Below are 20,241 nucleotides of genomic sequence, written 5' to 3'. Positions count from 1 at the left end.
TGGCACATTCGGGATATTCCTAGGTCAGTGCATGGAGCTCTGCCCAGCTGGAGAGGGGGGTTGAACAAGCGCCTGTTCCGCTCCCAGCCTCACCAAGCCCTTGTGCAACTCTCCCAGGGCACCGCCGCCGCCACGGTCCGAGCATAACTTCGAAACTCCAAAACTCGGCTGCTGAGTCTTCCAGCATCGGCTGCTCTAGTAGTGCTCTCTATGGTGGGCCGGTCTTCCGGACATTTCTGCCCTCCCCACCCCCCACGAGCTCTCTGAAAGTCCCCATAAGGATATGGACAGCCATTTTGGTGAAGGGGCGGGGCTTCGGGAGGCAAAAATGCTATATTCAGTGTATAAGACGCACCCAGATTTTCAGCCTTTTTTTTGTTTCTTATACTCTGAAAAATATGGTACATATTCTTGAAATGTAACTGACCTGTAAGGAAGTAGTTCTTTGGTGGAGGCATATTGTGAAGACTGATGTCTGGCTTATCCTAAGTAGCCATATTTCAACATATTCAGCTATAGCCAAGTAGAAATGGTTAAGCCCAAACTGCTTATAGGATGTGGCTAATAGCTGGTTACTGAAGATACAGAAAAGATTAATCAAAGATTATAGTTGTCTTACGTAAAGGGTGAGAGTGGTGTATGTTGTTGTGGTATTTAGAAAGGGTGTTTTAGTATTTACTATGAGAATAGGTTCTCATTTGGACATGCTTATAAAAAGCCTTTAAAAAAGAAGACATGAATCAATAGGTAATGCGTAGGCTTTTTTATGGCATCGCTTAACTGTTTTCTTTAGACCAACAGATATAGTGTTGACTTGTTGACTGGGTGTATCGTTGTACTTAGTCATAGTTTGTTTAAACATGGTTAAATAACTGAGTTCACATAATTGAGTGCATAAGCCGAAGCTCAACAAACTACATTATAACTTAACGTTTCTGATAGGAGTGTGCTACAATACATTGGCATGTTCATCCTTTTACTTCTTTTTAATGTCAATAATATTTAATATTTGGCAGTTGCCTAATCTGTTGTTCAGATGATGGTCAAGATATATCTGTACTACTAGAATTCTTATATTTGTAATGTTTAACTGGATAAAATGATATGTCATTTAAGGCAAAATGTTTTCAACCAAACTACCCGGTTTTCCTGAAAATAAGACCTTCCTGAATAATAAGTCCAATTGGGCTTTTGAGCGCATGTGCTAAAATAAGCCCTCCCCCAAAAATAAGCCTTCCTCCCCCCAAAAATATTGCCACACAGCAGCAGCCATGTGGTGAACGTGCTCACCGCCTCCTGCACCTCAAAAATAATAAGACCTCCCCGAAAATAAGGCCAAGCACTTATTTCGGGGGTCAAAAAAAAAAAAGACCCTGTCTTATGGTACCTCAAATGGGCTAACGTACACATCCAGAACTTGTGGTTCCCATAGGATTGAAATTTCATAAATTTTATAAAAAGTTTTCTGACAAAAAAGATATTGTAAAGCATTTTATGATTTTGTATTATACCATAAAACATTTCCTCTGGTCAATTCCTGTTTGACAGTGCTCTATACATAGGCTATTTTCGAGGCAGATACATCTCTGAATACCATACCTCCCTGAATTTTTAAGAACTTTTCCAGTACCATTAGAAGCTCTGCTATGTTGAAGACACTGGGGATCTGGTAAAGAAATATCTCTGAAATGAGGAAGGGAAATGCTTCCTCTTTGATTTACATGAGAGGGCTGACAGGTAACAAAAGCTACAGAGAGGTCAAGTAAGTCAAGGATGAATGCATAAATCCCATCCCACCCTCAGTAGAAGTCATCCAACAGTGTGACCAGTGCTTGTTCCATACCTGGATCTGAATCCAAGCCATACTATAGGAAATTAAAATAATTCACTTCTTCCAAAGTCTGCTGAAGTTGTTTTACAACCACAGCTTCAACCACTTTCTCACAAAGGGGGAGGTTACATGCTGGATGAAAATTATCCAGAATATGGAGCCCAGTGATGTCTTCTTGAGGAGGAGGCAAACCAAACTTCTCCTTAAGAGGTAATGGAACAATTCCCTAATTCAAAGAATGTAACTTTTGCTAGAACCAACTCATGTGTCACTCCCTGGGCCACTTTATCAAGCTAGGAGATGCATGGATCTAAAAAAACGGTGGCTGAACTCATAGTCCTAAAGCCCTTGTCCACCTCCTCAGGCTCAAACTGTTCCCAAATAACTAACCAAGACTTCTTCCAAGGCATCTCCTGTGGATCTGCTACAAGACCAGAATCCAACTCCAAGTGAATCCAAGCAACTTTATCAAATTCCTTTGCATGTTCCTGTAAGAGGTTCTCCGGGCCCCTCCCAAAAAGGGCTCATGTCATCTAAAAATGGGTGCAGAAAAGATGGAGAAATACTGATGTCACCCTTACCGCCACACAGTACTCAAACCTATGTTTAGTTGTGTTCAGCTCTTGTTAATACCAGTGATACTCTCGACATCTCTTGTTTAACTCCCTCAATTCCTCCATTAACCATGGGGAGTAATGGGATCCCTGAGGGGAAAGAGGTTGCATGGACACAATGAAATCCAAAGGCTCAGCCAGCCCCTTATTCCAAACAGTGACCAAGATTTTGATGGGCCATGCAGTAGATCAGCAAGAACAGCCCTTGTTCCCTCTGAAGCCTATTAGTTGTTGGGCACAGACCAATCTAATGGTCCAGCTTCCTTGTAGTGGATAGTGGCATTAGAGAACCCCAGGGCAATCAGGGTGTGATCTGACCACAACAAGGAGAACATCAAGAGCTCTCCCCATCTCAGATCACATAGCCACTGTTCCAACAGGAAGACCTGACCAGGTGCGTAACCAATCTCTCATGTCGGGCTCTGAATGATGTGGAATAGGCCCATAAATGTCATGGTTGTCACGATCTTCTGAGCCACCTCATACCCCACTCCTACAGAAGACAGATTGAAATTCCTCAGGTCTTGGGGACTCTAGAAATGGAGTCAAGGAGCTCTGGCAGGGAGGTTGCTGTACAGGAGGGAGGTTAGTTCAGTAGCAACAATCCCAACTGATCCCATGAGCCCAACTTAATGAACAGGGTCTCACATCTGGTGATCTGTGGTACAGGGACCATGAAAGCCATGAGATTCCTAGATGACAATCGCCACACCTCCACCTTTGCCGCAGGGTCTTGGCTGATGCCACATTCCAAATGCAACTGAAGATAATCTCTGAAAGGGTTCCCCTCCCCATCCTTCCAGATCCTGTCAGTTTGAACAAAACAAACATTGCCAGCTAAGTTTGTCTGATAGTCCCAGGCAACCATTACTTTTCTCCAGGCAAGTGAGGAGGCTGACGAAGAAGGAATAGCTCACTCCTTTCCTTCTCTGCTAACCTTTACTTCTCAATAGCTCTTTCTGTCACACCTCAGTAAAAAAAAATGGATTGCAGAAGAGTGTGGACAGTCCAGTCCTTGGTGCTGTCTATTTATCAACAATTTGCTAGTATACGTTTATATCACGTCCTGTCTTTTCTGAGATGCTCACGAAACATGTGGCATTCCTCATGTTTTTATCTTTTGGGGGCTGAAAAACAATGATAATTGGTTTAAAGACAGCTTCTTTTGGTTCCACACTGGTGGTTTTTATGGATTTTATAAGCCCGTTATAAACCAAGTCTTGCTTAGGGGAAGCTAAAGATTAAATGAAATTGCTTTGATAGAAGCATCCTGACATTTTTGCCTTAACTCCCTTTTGATTTCTGGCAGCATTCAGGAACCTAAGACGTGTTTGCTTCAATTGTGGTTCCTTGAATAAAGTGCAGTTGGCTGAGTTTGTACCCCATGCTTCTGAACCATAAACCATAGTTTAGAAACCATAAAGGATAGATTCAAGAAAAGGAAACCAAATCCCTTTTCCAGCGTTGGCTTAATGCCGTGTGTGGGTTTACCCATAAATAAGCTTATTCCCTGAATTATTACCGCCTGTTATGGTATATCATGCTCCCATCTGAAATGTCCTGGTTCAGCTCCTTGGCATTTTCATTCTTTTGGAGCCTGGTACAGAGAGACGGTTCCACCCTTCCACTTTAGTGATTGTTGAGAACAGATGTGATGAAGGGAAAACAGCAATTTGGATGAAACATCAAAGTCATATGGGGAATAGATAAGGATAGTAGTTGCTAGATCCAAACAAATCCTTTGGCAGCCTTGGGACAACACCTCCCCCAAAAATCTTGCAAACATTGAGCTGAATTTGAGTTTTCCAGTCTTCAGTAATTGTTTTCCCTGTTGTCCATGGAAGAGCTTAAAATCTGCATCTTTAAAAGTAAGGTTGTCATAATTTAAATCCTTGGCATTATCTGTTTTAAATAACAATGTACTGAATCTTGCTGACCTGTTCAACTCAATAGACTGGCCTTGATTGGGGAAAAAAAGCAATTGAATTTACAGGAAAAACTAAAAATAGAAGTCAATTCCCAACTTCTGCTGGTTCCTTTTGTCTGGGTTGATGAGGGTTGGTGGAGGAATTTTCCTGCTGGGATGGGTAGCTTTCCATCTCCACAAGGATGGGCTTAACCTTCATTAAACCTATCCTCGTGGAGTTCAGGGTTGTGGTTTCTATCACGATTCCTTTCTAGGGACATGCAGTCCTGAGATAAGTTCCAGTGCTGCCTTGGATGAGATTATCTTTTATCAGCAAGTTGTTTTAGGATGCAGCCAGGGGCCCCTCAGGTAATGCAGCCTTGGCTCTTTGGAGTAATGCTTTGGTTGCATTGATATGAGTGGATAGCTTGGGCAAGATTTGGTTGGATCTACCACCAGGCACAGGCCAAGGTATGTGTTAGCTCTGCTTGAATGTCTCTGCTGGAATACATGTGTCTTGATAAGCCATAACGCCGTTAATTTATTATGTATTATTATTTAGCATATGGCACGTTAATTTTGTTATGATGTAGTGTGCTGTGTGAACACAGCCAGTTTATTCAACAAACAGTGGTTTATCAAGGAGCAGCATAGTGATAACATGGATTTTACTCATTGAATATTACTTTGCAAGCCCAGCTCATGCTTGAAAATCGATAGGACTATCACCATCTGGATTCTGTAGACTGCCTCTACTTTTATAAATGAGCCTAAAGCAACAGGCTTGGCCTACAGTCCAGAAATGCTGTTGTTCAGTTTAATTGGGTGAGCAATATGTTTATTGCTGTGGATTCTAGTTGTTTGAACTTCCAGCAGTGAATTCAGGCCATTTCCTCCAGATGGAGACCATTTCTTGTTCTTTCTAAGTAGGAGAATGTCTTGTCTGTTCCCTCATGCTCAGTGAAAGGGAATACGGGATAGCCAATACAATTTTTCTTTATTAAGAAAATAAAAATTTGCAGCAGCCAAATCATGTTCTCAATTGGAAATCTTGAGTCCTGCCCACTTCGTTGCTGTCAAAACGTTACTGACTCATCCACCGTTGCCTTCAGGTGCCTCCTCGAAGTTAAAACAAAAAGTGAACTCTTAAGCTGCTGAGAGATTGCCAGCCCCTGCATTAATTTTTGATTCACGTTAGCTACTGTTTGCTAAACAAGTCAGAGTCACTAAGTCTTGAACAAAGCAACCATGGCTTGTTTGGCCAAGTCCTCCTTTGTGAATGCTTTTGCTTTGGATCTCTGGGTAAGTGGGTGCAAATCAAGACAGAAACATGTTAGGGCACCACAGACGTCCATCCTCATGTGCAACTTAAGATGCTGTACATTCACGGGGTCATGTCACTCCCGATAACTCCGTTTTAGAAGCAAACTTTGGGCTGGCAATAATAGGCCTCGGAGGTGAGCTAGGAGTCCCCCTGCCCCTCCCCTCCCCGTACCTGCCTTAGACTGTATCTTGATGTGACACAGAGAGAGAATGGTGCTTTTTTTTTTGAAGGTCTGCATTGTCCAATAGGTAAGCTGTTTCTCTGTTCGCCAGACAGTCTGCAACTGAGTCTAAAAAAAACCCAGCCTGGCTCTTCTTCGATGTGGAAGAGAAACCTCTCTGGCTTTTAAATGTTTCCTCTTTTAATTTCCTATGGTCTGGAGTGGAGAGGTGGACCGCAGTTCCACGGAGAGAGGTTTTTCCATGGGCCGGAGGGGGTGTGGTTTCATATGCTGCCTTCCCCAAGGATGGGACTTCACTTGTTTGTGCGGCCTGGGTTCTGGTGTGCCATAAACTGGCGCCATTCCATGAACAGGGGTGGGGTGGGGTTGGAGACCCTTGTATTATATGTCTGGATGTTGCTTTTCCCCAAATGTATCATTGGTCTCAAATTCTGTAATGGAATTCCCAAATCTCTATTTGGATAAGGTGAAAGCTTAATAAGGCTTAAACTATTTGTTCATTTTTCATTGTCTAGCTTTATGTGGGCTTGGGGGTTAAAAAAAAAATCCATCCCTTGAATGGAATCATTGACAACGTTTGTTCCCTCTCATTCGTAATTAGCAGTTAGAGGTCCTGGGACCCAGATGTATATCCCGTAGGGAGAATGCCAACAATTCCCTCAATTGTCAGTTTTGAAAAAAAGTGTCTGTACTAGAAGTCGTGAGAGCGGATTTACTAACAAGCTTGTAGAAATAGAAGTATGATCTTCAGGGATGGAGATGGGCAGTTTGTAGCACCAGAGCCATACGCAACCATCAGGTCTCTCTTTATTTGAAGTCCCTGGATTTTTTTGGGTAGCCGAAGATCATTGTGTGATTTTCTGTAGTTTTAAGAGGAAGGGGAGATAAAAATACAGACATATTGCAGTATAAACTCTAAGATAGGCTCTACATAATGAACACCCCTCCAGGAAAAAAAAATGGAAAATTTTATCCATGACGCATCTTAAGGCATGATGCATCTTAAAACCCCTTTGTGTCATCTTCCTGTTCTTAGTGGTCCTCACTGCCTACCCCCATCAGTGTTAAGTATGTTCCGTATCAGCAGCATTAGACCTTCTCTAGTGCTGCTTCAGAAGTCACCCTCCAGTCAAACTAGTTCTTGGTATGAAATAGCGAACTCCACCCTTCAAAGAGGATGCAGCTATTGTTTATACGGTCTCTTAATCCAGGATGAAGTTCAGGGAGTTGAATGAAGGGTTAACTAATGTTGATAGCCTGATTCATCGCTTCGGTTTTAGTAAACCAAGCCCATCCGTGTGGAGACGTGCTAGGGAGGGCCTCTGTTGATGGAAAAGTATTGGGGAGGGATTTAAAATCTTTTAAACTTTTTGTCCTGCCCTGCAGAGAGTCGGAGAGATTCATTCTGCAAGGACATGGAGGTGGTAGTGAAGAGCATGCAGCTCTGAGACCACTACATGAAGGGAAGATGTACCCTACATAGATTAGTACAGGGAGTCCTCGACTTAACGACCACAATTGAGCCCCAAATTTCTGTTGCTAATCGAGACAGGTGTTAAGTCAATTTTGCTCCATTTTACGACCTTTCTTGCCACCTTTCCCCTCTTGGGTTTGTGAGCCGCCCTGAGTCCCGTTGGGAATAGGGCGGCTTATAAATAAAACGAAACCTGAAACCTTTGTCAAGTGAATCGCTGCACTTGTTAAGTTAGTAACATGGTTGTTAAGTGAATCCAGCTTCCCCACTGACTTTGCTTGTCAGAAGGTCGCAAAAGGGGGTCACATGACCCTGAGACACTGCAACCGTCATAAATGTGATTTGGATGCCAAGCATCTGAATTTTGATCACATGACCACGGGGATGCTGCAACAGTTATAGATGTGGGAAACAGTCATAAGTCACTTTTTTTAGTGACATCGTAGCTTTGAATGGTCACTAAATGAACTGTTGTAAGTGGAGGTCTACCTGTACTAGCTTTCATTTACTTACACACCGTGTTTCCCCGAAAATAAGACAGGGTCTTATTTTCTTTTGACCCCGAAATAAGCACTTGGCCTTATTTTCAGGGAGGTCTTATTATTTTTGAGGTTCAGGAGGCGGCGAGCATAGTCACCTCATGGTTGCTGCTGGGCTGCAATATTTTCAGGGAGGGTTTATTTTTGGGGGAGGGCTTATTTTAGAGCATGTGCTCAAAAGCCCAATTCGGCTTATCATCCGTGGAGGTCTTATTTTCGGGGAAACAGGGTAGCTCCAGCAAAAGTTGGTGAATCAACCATTCCTCTTAAGAGAGGTTGCTGGTGTTAATGAACATGATTTGTTTCTGATATCGCTTTGGGATCATTTGTGTGTATCTGTGAGAGAATGGCTTAACACATAGTAAGCCTCATTGTGTTTAACCACAATTTATTAAATAAACGATAACTGGCTGATTCACAGTACCCACCAAATCATACATCAAGTTTTACAAATCACACGTGTTTAGGTGTCCTATGCTTCGGCTTGAGGTACTTTCTGGAATCAGCCTTAATATGTTTGTGAATGTGTTTGTGCATCTATTGTTGTTGACCTGTTCACAGCATCCTCTTGAGATTTGATCATGCTGACCAAGTATAAGCAATCACTTTGAAGTTTGAATTCTTAGTGCTGGCTTGCGAAAGAATGAGACAAATGGAATTCAGGCTTGTAAGATTTTCTCACCCATTAAAGTTCTGTCCAAAAAAACATGAATATGGTAGAGTGGTTTTGAGCACAGACTCATCCCAGAAAACATGGAAACACTAGGACCTTTACAAATCTCCTGGCCTTCGCTTGTGTATCTCTCTCCCCCCCCCCCCAACCAATTTAATGGCTCTCTGGGTTTTTTTTTCCTGCTTGCTTCCACTGTAGAGCTAAGAAGCTATGCATGAGGGACCAACAAAAATGTTGCCTGGTTTCTTTTATTTTTTTCCCTTTGTAAAACTTTTCATTTGCATTTATATAATTCAGAGCATTCAAGGGAGCAGTGAGTTGGGAGCTTAACTCAGCCTCAGTTGTCTGTAGTGGAAAAAAAATATATTATTTGAACTGTGTCTGAGATGAGAACCTGATCCACACTTTCCAGTAGGTCTTAATATGATTGTTAGTTTTCAGATTAGTTGGTATGATTTGCAGTGGTTTATTAGCTATGACTTACGACTTAACTGTGGCTCCACATGATTTGTGAACCTAACCTCAGTGGAAACTATTGAGAACTGAGCCAACTCCAATTCATTCTGCTTTGCCTTAGGCTTTGATTTTTAGACATGCTAGTTTCTAAATAACAGTCTCTGGGCTAACATACCTTAGAAATCGTTTTACAGATCCTTGGACATTGGTCTCGTAATTTCTGAAATTGTTCAGGGTAATTAAGTGCTCAGGATTTCCTTTTTAGTGCCTCTAGAACAGGGGTGTCAAACTTGATTTCATTGAGGGCCTCATCAGGGTTGTATTTGACCTCGGGGGGGAGGGGGAAGGGTGTGTATGGCTAAGATGGGCATGGCCAGGCTCAACTTCCTGCATGTTGGGGGGCGCCTGTGGTGGCCTGAGCGTTCTGTCAGCAAAAACAGGCTCCCGAGCTCAATTATTGGCTGTGATGGCTTCCTGCAATCCTCTGCCAGAGAAAATTGAGCTCAGGAGAGCCACCCAGAACCCTCCTGAGCTCCATTTTCAGTTGCGACAGGCTCCTGCAACTCTCTGCCAGTGAAAAGAGAGCTCTCTTTTCGCTGGCAGAGGCACCACAGGCCGGTCCTTTGCTGTTTCCAGGGTGGCCAGATCTAAGCATCCCATGGACCAGATCCGGTCCCAGGGCCTTGAGTTTGACACCCCTGCTCTATGATGTTGGGTTTTCAGGGCTAGACTATGAAGATATGGAGCATTTTCTTTATGGCTTGGCATCTTCTGATTATTTTTCAGCACTCCTAGTCTTTCTAACCTTGTCTTCTAGCAAAAAGAATCTGTTTTCATCAACCTGCCAGAATAGAAGGAGCCAGAATAGAAGTTCAGCACATACCATCTATTCTATACTTTCTTTCTTTGGATTTTACTTGCAAGTTATTTCTCTTGATTGAGAAGTGGGATAAGACTATAATCAGCAAGTCTGTGAGTTATACAACAGCTTTGTCTGAAAAACATTTCTACTGATCAGCCCAAGTGTACCCACTATTTTAAACCACGTCAGATCTGGTCTTGCCTGTCCCCTGCAGTTCATGCTTGTGGAGTCCTTTGTTGGGCCAAAGCCAAGTGCCATTTAATAGATTGGATTGCAAGAAAACCTATTGAAAATAATCACTCCTGCTCTCACCTACAGCCTTCCCTATGTTGAGACAATCCTTGGCTGTTTGCCCTGGACTCAGCAGGCTTGCTTCCCTGCCACTTCATTGGCCAAATTATTCCCAGGAGTATTAATAGAATGATGAGTGTAGCCCCTTGCATACTCAATGGAGTTGGTGGCTTCTGGCTCTGAACCTCTTGGTGAGGTAGGATCCCATTTCTGCCTTGAATCTGTCCCTTTAAGAGATGGGGAGGGCGCTGGGTGGTTTATTGGCTGCTGGAGAGCTGTGCTGAATTAGGAAGACTGTAAGAGTTGTCTTGCCTTGCCTGGCCAGCCCTGCTGTCAAATGCACGTCAGCATGTCTTTTCCCAGCTTTTATTTAGAGAGCTAACTTTGGGTGTTGTGGCTTTCCTGCTTAGAGGGCTATATCTTTCCTGTTTTGCTTATACTTGCCAACATTTGAGGAATAGACCACAGTGCCACGGTGGAGGAGACAGTATGATCAAATCCACCTAGGTCTGAATATAATGATTATAATTCACTAACTTGGGAAGGCTGGTTCCTTAGGCTGTCTTTCAACTTCGGTGACCTCACCTATTGTTGAGAAAAGCTGAGATTAAAGCATATATGACTCCAGCCAGCATTCCCAGCGAATTCCTGTCCTTTTCATAGAAATCTCTTTTTCCATTTGTTTTCTGGGAAGGGTTTGATTTTCGGGCCTTGTGTCAGAGGGATTGGTGGGAAGATAACTGGTGTTCCCAAAGCTTGCATCAAATACAAAGCCCAGAGTGAGCCTTCATATCAGAACTGTCCTCAGAGCTGCAGTGCATTCCTTGGGTGCATTTTGAAATAATAAAGGTGTTTTTCTGAACGTTCACCATTTTCCCCCCCAGGAGTTAATCTCTGAGATGGGCTCCTATGCCCCTCCTTTACCTAGGAAGAAGATTTGACAATTGTACCTTTCTATCTGTGCTGCTGGCTTTGAAAGCTGTTGTCGCAGCTTGATCTGGAAGAAAGCTGCGGTGGCAGCACCCCAAGACGCAATGCATGTTATAACAGAAACTTCTTTTTTCCTGTCTGGGATTGTATGTTTGTTTGTTTTTGGTTCAGGTTAACAACAGCTGGATATGTGCCAGTTCTAAAAACAATTGTCTGCTAATCATACATTGCTTTTTTAAATACTCCATTTAGAAGGATTTAAAAAAATAAGTATTTATTCTGATCTTTTCTGTTTTGAATTTATTTTCTACCCCCCCTTTTACTTGCATAGTTGGAATGGCTTGGGCCCTGCACTTGTTTAATTGGCTGAAGCCACATAGACACACACATACAGACACTTAACACGGACACTCACATGCACACACACACACACACACACACACACACACACTCTCTCTCTCTCACTCACACACACGAGATCAGTTAGGCTTAGCTATATAAACTATAGGATTGTGGGGTTAAAAATTACCATAGGTACCATATCAAGCTAAAATGTTGCCAGATCTTTTTTCCCTAGCTTCCATTGGCTCTTTATCTCCTGTTTTGCTAGCCCCTTCGGTTTCTCCTCTTCAGCTCAAGGATGCGAGCAACTCAGAGGCTGGCAGGCAGAGAAACTTGAAAATGTCAACCTGATGGGTAGCAATTGTGGGGGTGGGGGTGGAGGGTGGGAAGGCAAACTCTATTCCTGGAATGATTAACCAAGGGATAGAAAATAAAAAACTATCACGATGCCTTTAGGGGGAAAAAAATCTTTACGGCCAGACTTGGAATATGGCACTGAAATTCATGGCTGCCTTTTAAATGTGTGTTAAAGAATTGGAAGAAGAGTAAACACAGTAATGGTGGGCGTGGGGTAGATGGAAACCCTTTTCCTTGGTGGAAAGGTCAAACTACCGTGTTTCCCGTAAAACACGACCCACCCCAAAAAGAAGGCCCAGCACTGTTTTGTGTGCATGCGTTAAAATTAAGCCCTACCCCCAAAATTAAGCCCTATTTAAGCGCATGTGCTGCTGGTCCACAAAAGAGGTGGCCCAGCGGCCAGGCGAGATGCGTGGGGCGCTCCTTTCAGCCGCGAAAGAAGTGACCTGGCGGCCAGATGAGGCATATGGGGAAAATTAGGAACCCCTCGAAAAGAGGGGGGGGGGGTCAAAAGAAAAATATCCTGTCATATTTTTGAGGAAATACGGTACATGTAAACCACAACTTACAACCGTCATTTAATGACTGTTCAAAGTTACAACGGCACTGAAAAATGGGATGACTGTTTTTCAGATATGACCTTTGCATTTTCCCAGGACCATGTGATCAAAATACAAATACTTGGCAACTGGTTCATATTTATGACTGTTGGTGTGTCCCAAGATCACCTTTGGCGACCTTCTCATAAGCAAAGTCAATAGAGAAGCCGGATTCACTGAACAACCGACTTATTAGCTTATCAACTGCAGTGATTCACTTAACAACTGTGGCAAGAAAGTTTGTAAAATGGGGCAAAACTCACTTAACAAATGTCTCACCTAACAACAGAAATGTTGGGCTTATTAAGAAAAAAGGAGGTATACGGACCACTTTGGTAACATAATGCATGATCCACCTTTTTTTATAAGGCTCCCATCCGAGGCCATCTAATGAAATCATTATTCGGTATATAAGAGATTTATAGAATGATAGTTTTGAAACAGGATTAGGCCAGGTAGTGGAAGATGAGCCTCTTGGTGATAGCTTATTATAATGACTGCATTCTACTATGGGTTGAGGAGAATTTGGATTTGACTGGCTGGGGAACAGTAAAAGGAGAAATATGATGACTTTGTGACATATTTGGAAGTTGGGGGAGGGGGGAAGAGAGAGGCATCTGATTGACCACTATGTGAAACGGTGAGCTTTTTCTGATCTTCTAGCATCCTCTCTGCCTATGAAGTTAGGACAATTCAGCCAGCTGGTGCTTCATCAAGGCCACAAAATTCCATTAACTGCTCTTGGAACAACAAAACCTCTGGCTGTTTTCCTTAGCTTTCCTTGTGGACAGAACCTTTACTTCCATGTTGAATTGGTTTAAATTAAGTTTTCTAGCACATGTGTTAAATAGCTTGCCAGTGCTGGGTTGTTTAGGATACTTCTTGATGAATGATTATTTTAATCTTGTTACATTCGGGTAAATGTGCAATTATTTTGATCTTTTATTTAATCATCCTCTGACAGAGTTGCAGAGGGTTACAAATGCTCCCATTTATGCACGCTCTCTGTTTCTCTCGCACAGATCCAAAAGTCAATTGAGGATATGCTTCATTTATTTGAAGCCACTTCACAAAAATGTGTATAGTCTAATAAATGAGCCTAAGGCACCATTTTGTGTTTGCAGGAGTAGATTAACATGGGCATCTCTTTAGAACTTGTTCACTTGCAGTATGTATGCGTGTTTTAATTTAATTTAAGCATGTACAGCAACTGGTTGAAAGAGCTACAGTTCTTCGTAGATCTTGCTTGCACAACACAGCAGCTTTTAGCTATGTGGCCAAAGTCACACAAAATTGCATTTGCTTGTTCTGACCTAGACTGATACAGTAAAAAGCACACGCTTAGTCCCACAAACCCTCTTTTTATTTCAAAGGCTGTGAATTATGTTCATTCGCAGCCCGTAATGAGTCCGACAGTAGTCTGCCAAAGTCTTTCGGGATGAGGCTGATAAGCACCCATCTTTATTTTCCTTGAAACACTGCCAAAGTCCTAATTGGCAGTGAGCTTGGCAAGGCCACACAGAGCAAAGAGTCAAAACGGAGCTTCAGAATTAAGCCAGCACGAACAAAGTTGCTTCCTGCAAAGGCTCACGCGCCTTTACTCCTCCTCTATGTCCTATGTGAGGGGCCAATCACCTCCAAGCCTTACTATCGAGTTGTCCCTTTTGTTTTAACTGTTCTTGCCTTCTGGCAGCTCTGTGCATGCGCACACTGGGAACAGGCTTCCCCTGTTCTCTGCCTCGCTGATGTCCAACTCTGGAGGTAGCACATAACTCCCAGATGGCCCTGGCCTCCTCTCTGCCTTCGACGCAGAGCCCTCGTCCGAGCCTTCCCCACACTCCAGGACTGTTCTTCCCCAACCTTCTCCCTGTCCAACTCTGCTGCCAGCTCCGCAGGCTGTTGGCAGACCACAATCCTGCTTAGATACAAATGATACAAGTCATACAAATGATTCAAGTGATTTGACATATCTTCCATAGAACAAAATAGCACTTGGTCTTGAGTAAACATGCCTACAAAAATTCAGAGTTTCCTATCAGGGAAGAAGAATCTTTTTCAAGTCAACCCTGGCTTCCATTCACTTCATGGATATGTCCAGTTAATTTTCTTGGCAAAAAAGTTTAATTCTCAGAATTTTGCTTTCCACAGTGATTAAACTATGCATACTCCTCTCTGTGTCTCTTTATTTAGCTTCATGACGATACTTACAGTAGGTCTATTTCGCACATGAGTAAAAATCTAGCATTATGTGGTTGAGCTGCAGCTTTCTATGTTCCTATTTTTGGTCAAGCAGCTGAGAGAAGAAATTAACTATGAATTTACCTTTAGAGTTTACAGTTTTTATTTTTTCAGTTCTGGGAACTGTAGTTTAAGCCACAGTCAGATTTGTAAAAGAAGCCATTGTCTAAAGTTGGCTTGTTTGTTATCAGGCAAAAGCTTGTTGCAGATGATAACTTTTACCTCATATCTAATAATAAGATAGAAAGGAATACTGAATCCTTGTTAAGTGGTATCATAATGATTTATTATGGAGCCCTTTAGGTTAGGAGTCCCTTTAAATCCAAAGCTGTGCTTGAGCGTATCATCCAGGGGTGGGTTTCAACCGGTTCGCGGCGGTCCCTGCGAACCGGTTGGTCGGCGAACCCGGAAGTAAGTAACTTCCGGGAATGGCGAAGGGCCCATCCGCCCGCCCACGCTCCTTACCCGGTTTTGATGAGTTTTGCGCTTCTACGCATGCGCAGGACGCATACAGCGCCTGCGCGATCCTCCAGGAGCAGCTAGAGCATCGCACAGACGCTAGTACGCATGCGTGCATCGCACGCCGCCGGCCCTGTTCCAACCGAACCGGTTGGAACGGGGCGAGAAACCCACCCCTGGTATCATCTCATGTGGAGTTAACCTATGTGCAGTATCGCTGATTTTCCGGAGCGAGGGACAGGAGGCTCCAGTGGATGGTATTAACACGCCCACTTGGCCACGAGACTGGGATGAAGCTGAAGCCACACCTCTGTGCTCCACCCTTTATGTCCAGTTTTTATCTCAGTCTGGCCAAAAAGCGAGACCTATTATTTTTCTCTCCTGTATTTCTACCATCACTGGACCCTCCTGGCAATTGCAAAGTCTCCCTTTGGAATTGCTCTCTTCTTCCGCCAGTAAGTTGCTTGGCTGGGGCTTTCTTTTACTGGCCTCCAGGGACTTTGCCTTCCGAGGGCTGGGAAAGCTCAGGCACCATTGCAGCAGCCGTTTGGAGCCTCGCCAGCCACGTGGCTGCAACTTTTGTCCCTGGGCGATCAGGAGGCTTGCAGGCTCGGGATTTCCAGGCCCACGGCCTCTCGTCGCTGAACATTGCTTGTGATCGCTCCGGCGGCTGGAATCGAGCTGCAGCGGCGCTGGGAAGAGCGTGAAGGCATTGTGAGGCAGTGAGGCGAGCGGCGAACCTCCAACCAGCAGAAGCCTCGGTGGCAGTCCCTGAAGCCCACCAAGCTCGGCCCTGGCGTTGGGGCTATCTGGGAAGTAAAGAGACGGCGTACTTTTTACTCTTTCCCTTTTCTTTGCTTTGCTGCAGCCGAAGAGTGGAGCAGAGAGAGAGAGAGCGCATTGAGGAGGCTTCGCTTGAAGGGCCATGAGTATTGCCACGTGACAAATGGTGGAGGAGGCGCGAAGGTCCCGTTCTCCCCCACCCTCCCCTGGGGAGGACCCCTCTTCCAGGCAGCGTCCCACAGCCTGGGCTAGGGCTCAAAAGGTGGCTGCTGCCCCTCATCCCTCAGGTGCCACACAGAGGGATGAGCTTAGGAGGCACAAGACCCTTTCTAAGATCTTTTCCAGGGCAGAAAAGTTAAGGGCTCAACAGGGCAGACTAAGTGCCTCTCCTCCTCATTCCAGGTCTCCCTTGGGAATGCCCCACAGCCAGGGAGTTGCAGAATCTGATTGAGAGGGCCATTTCCTTTGGCATTGCTGCTGGCCTACAGCAGCAGGCCGCCTGGTCCTTAGCATTGGACCAGGGCAAGGCCCCCAGGCCTAACTCCTCTCAAGCATGTCCTCCCTCTGCTCCAGTGAACCGTCCTGTGTCCCCCTCCCTAGTTAATGGATCAGTGTCTGGGGATAAGGCCCAGTGGGACCCTGATTTGTCTGAGGATGATTCCAAGCCAGATCCTCCAGGCTTCACTGGCCTTTTTCTGCCAAATTTATTCTGATCCCTCCTGCACAAGGAGCGTGCCACTGCTCAGGTTGAGGAGGGTGAAGGGTCTAAGGAAGGAGCTAAAGAGGGGTCCAAGGAGGGGAGTGAATCAAAGAAGCCTAGAGGCCCAGTGTTTTCTGAACCCAAGACGGTTAAGGAGGAGATTCCTGCCCCTCACCTATTTCTGGAGGTGGTAAAGAAACAATGGGAGAAGCCTACTGCCTTTCCCAATCCTGGCATTAATGATAGGCGCTTTTATAATATTGAGCCATATTTCTCCCAGGCATTGTAGCTACCCACAATGGACCCACCTGTGGTTGCTTTAGCATCACCCTGGTGGCCAAGGATGTGGCTGACAACCTTAAGGCAGATGAGAGGAAAGCGGAGATGACACTGAGGAAGACGTTCCAGTCAGTGGCCTGGGCCATCAAGGCAGCGGCGTCTGCCTTGTTCTTCAAGGCTATCCTGTGGATGGAGAAGATCCAGGAACGCATCCCCCCAGAAAGATGTGCGGCTTCACCAGGACCTAAACAAGATAGTGGCAGTAGCACAGTTCTCGGCTGATGCCACGTTGAATGCCATGAAGTTCGCCTCCAGGGCAATGGCGTTGTCCGTTACCTCTCGTCGCCTTCTTTGGCCCGGGGTTGGCAAGCGGACAACAAGTCAAAGTGGCAACTGCTGTCTACTGACTATACTGGAGGCTCTCTCTTTGGGGCTGCCCTTGACCCACTCCTTGTGGAGGACAAGAATAAGAAGAAGGTGCTGCCCACTTCGGCAAAAAAGGAGAGCAGAAGTCTACACCGCAAGCCCTCATATCGCCCTCAGGAGCAGGAGGCTCAACAAAGCAAGTACTTTCCCCCCAGGTCGGAGAGGCAACCCGAAAGAAATTACAACAGGGATAGGGCCTGTTTCCAACAACAGAGTAAGCGCCCCTTTTGAGGGGGAGGTGGTCACCCTTACCACCGGGGCAAATAGGTTGTCTCCGACCCCACCCCATTGGTTGTTGCCTGGCTCTCTTCTCCGAGCCTGGGCGGAGATTTCCTCAGATGCTTGGGTGCTCAGCACGGTCACACATGGGCTTCGGCTAGAGTTCCTCTCCATTCCCCGAAACTACTTTCGCATGTTTCCCCCAGCTCAAAACATAGACAAGCGCAGGCGGATGTGTCAGGCTATTAAGCACCTGCTTGACATTGCCGCAGTAGAGCCGGTCCCCTCGGACCAGGTGGGTCGGGGGTTCTATTCTAACTTGTTTCTTGTGCCGAAGGCTTCGGGAGGTTGGAGGGCTATTCTTGACTTGAAGCTCTTGAACAATATTTAGTTTACTGCAAGTTCAAGATGGCCTCACTTAAGTCCATATTGGTGGGCATACAGGAAGGGGACTACATGACATCTATAGATCTCACGGAGGCTTATCTCCATATCCCCATTCTCCCACTGCATAGGCGTTTCCTCCAGTTCTCCTATCTGGGGCGCCATTACCAATATAGGGCCCTGCCCTTTGGGTTGTCATCTGCACCCAGGACATTCACCAAGGTGCTGGCACTAGTGGTGGCGTACTTGGGGGGTTTCCTCATTAGATTGCATTGCTACCTGGATGACGTTCTCGTCCAGGGGGCATCCCCGAGTCAGAAGAGGGTGGACCTCCTGCAGGTCATAGACACCCTTCAAAGGTTAGGTTTTTCTGTTGGTTCCACCACAAAACCGCGGTAGACTAAAGCGCGCTCGACAAAAGCGCGTACGTGACGTCATCACAGCGTGACGAAAACAGCATGCTGTGAGCGGTAAACTTAAAATTAACGCGTAAATCTAAACCTAACCCTAAACCTAACCCTAAGCCTAACCCTTAACCTAACCCTAAGCCTAACCCTAACCCTAACCCTTAACCTAACGCTAAACCTAACGGTAACCCTTAACCTAACCCTAAACCTAACCCTAACGCTTAACGTAACCCTAAACCTAACCCTAACCCTAACCTAACCCTAACCCTTACCTTTATGTGAATTGGCTTGCTTTAAAAGCGCTTTTTAAAGCGCCCTTTTTCTTTCTTGTCGCGCTGCTGATGACGTCACGTACGCGCTTTAATCGGGTGCGCTTTAGTGGATCGCGGTTTTGACGTGCCACGTTTCTGTTAACTTTGAAAAGTGTTCTCTCAACCCGTCCACTAGGATTCTCCATTTGGGGGCTGTTATAGATTCCTGTGCAGGGAAGGTTTTCCTCTCTCCAGACTGTAGGCCCAGTTTGGTTAAGATGGTTAAGCAGGTCTGCAGGAACTGTTATGTTCCCATAGCCCTTCTCTCCAGCTTGTTGGGAAAGCTCATATCCTGCATCGAGGCAGTACCGTGGGCATGGTTGCACGCCAGGACTCTGCAGTGGCGACTCCTGCCATTACAGAGGGCCAACACCAGCAGTTCGCCGGCCAAGGATGAGGCCACCCCTCAGGTACTGATCTCTCTCAAGTGGTGGCTGTCCTCAGCCTTGCTCAGGAGGTGCGAGTTCAGGGACCAGGAGCACCTCATATTCACCACGGATGCCAGTCTGTTCGGCTGGGGTCGACCCTGGAATCTCAGTTGGTCACGTGATTGCCACTTGCAACCTTTCCAGCTGGCTTCCCTAGTGGGAAGCTTGCAGGGATTGTTGCAACTTGCAGTCATGTGAAGATTCGTTTAAACAGTCACACCGCTTAATGATGAATTGTTCCATCCCAATTGTGATCGGAAGTCAAGGACTGTCTGTTTCTGAGCCGGAGCACAATAAGAGATCTGTATCTGGAAGGGTACTCTTATTTGAGGATAATAAAACAAGAATCCCAGATCACCTTACTGAGTTCTTTGGAGAGGTGTGGAAGTCTAATGTGGTGTTGTATGAACTCAAGTAGATATTTTTTGGTTTTCATAGAATACTAGACAATATCCTGGCATTGCCCGGGGGGAAATGTCCGGACCAAACATAATTTCTAATGTTGGATTTTCCCTCTTACCAGAGGGAGCCTTGTAGAGTATTGTGAAGCCATTACCATGGCAACTCCACTGCGCTGTAACGTAGAAGCCAGTTTGGCACAACAGGCTGTATCTTAACAGGCCCCACACCCCTGAGGGTTGTTAGGGGGTATCTAACCCCCCCAGTATTTGTCTCCAGAGGGTGTTATCTGTGTACCAAGCTTGGTTGAAATTGCTCAAGGCGTTCCAGAATTATGCTGGAACACACAAACACACACACACACACACACACACACACACACACACACACACACACGAAATATCTCAATCTTTACATAACTGGTCAAAGCATTCCTGGTCAAAAGAATGGTTATTTATTTCGGTAAAAATAATTTCCAGATACATATATACAAAATCTGTAATGTCCCTTTGAATATCATATTTACCTTAAAGAAACAAACTTTTCTTTATGGTGCTTTCATAATAATGCAATGTCTGTGATTCAGGTTTTTTTTTTTTTTAAAAAAGTATGATTTCAGAAGTCTAATCTGTGTAAAATCATCCGCATTGGCTGCTGATTTTCTTCCCGCTACAATTCAAAGTGCTGGCTATCGCCTTTAAAGCCCTACCTGGATTGGGACCAGTTATTTGAAGGACCGTATTTTCTTGGCCACATCTACCTGACCCACAGAGCAGGGGGGCAGGGAAAGTTGCAGGCACCCTCTCCTAAGGAGATATACATATGGAGG

The 20,241-nt window shown here is 45.0% G+C and overlaps 1 protein-coding gene across 3 annotated transcripts in view; it reads left to right on the top strand.

Moving 5' to 3' along the window:
• CDK16 (cyclin dependent kinase 16) overlaps positions 1-20,241 on the top strand; it is an 82,171-nt gene that overhangs the window by 9,141 nt on the left and 52,789 nt on the right. The window lies entirely within an intron of this gene.

Source organism: Thamnophis elegans, chromosome 2, assembly GCF_009769535.1.
Source record: "Thamnophis elegans isolate rThaEle1 chromosome 2, rThaEle1.pri, whole genome shotgun sequence".
NCBI lineage: Eukaryota > Metazoa > Chordata > Lepidosauria > Squamata > Colubridae > Thamnophis > Thamnophis elegans.
Note: the sequence above shows the minus strand (reverse complement) of the source record. Positions and strands in the feature narration are given on the sequence as shown.